Genomic DNA, 620 nt, shown 5'->3' with positions numbered 1-620 from the left:
TACCTCAAAACTATATACAACAGTAATAATGGAATGTCTGTACAGTATTTCAGATTATAGATCAGTTTTTCTAAATTAAATAAATCATATGAAACACATTTATTATTGTGAAAAAAAATGTAGATAAAGGAATTGAATGAAAATGAATTATGCCACAAATATAAATTTACGGTTTACTGAGGAAATGATTATGTGAACATATTCATTTTCATTTACGAAATCAAAGAATTTTTCACTTTTTGAGTAGCGATTATAACAATGTCTTGATCTAACATCTTAATACCACTGATATCTAATGCTAAAAAAAATACTAAACATTACATATTAAAGTTAAACCTGCAGATATTAGGCACAGAGAGTGATGAATTCCGATAAATCTCTTATAGCACCAGTGGGGAAGCTAATAGCTAATTAATAATGCATCTTGCAAGAATTCGTTGCTGATGTGCAATCACAAGGAGTATGACTATTGATAAGATTTTTTTTTTTCTTTAAATCACTTATGTTGTAATGAATCTATATATTTAATTAAGTCTGTGTTGTGCTATTGTTTCGATGTTTAAAGATAGGATATATACATGAACTAAGCGTTAGCTTAATATCACCACTTATAACTAGAT

Source organism: Penaeus monodon, chromosome 23, assembly GCF_015228065.2.
Source record: "Penaeus monodon isolate SGIC_2016 chromosome 23, NSTDA_Pmon_1, whole genome shotgun sequence".
Classification (NCBI taxonomy): Eukaryota; Metazoa; Arthropoda; class Malacostraca; order Decapoda; family Penaeidae; genus Penaeus; species Penaeus monodon.
This window is presented reverse-complemented; position numbering follows the sequence as displayed.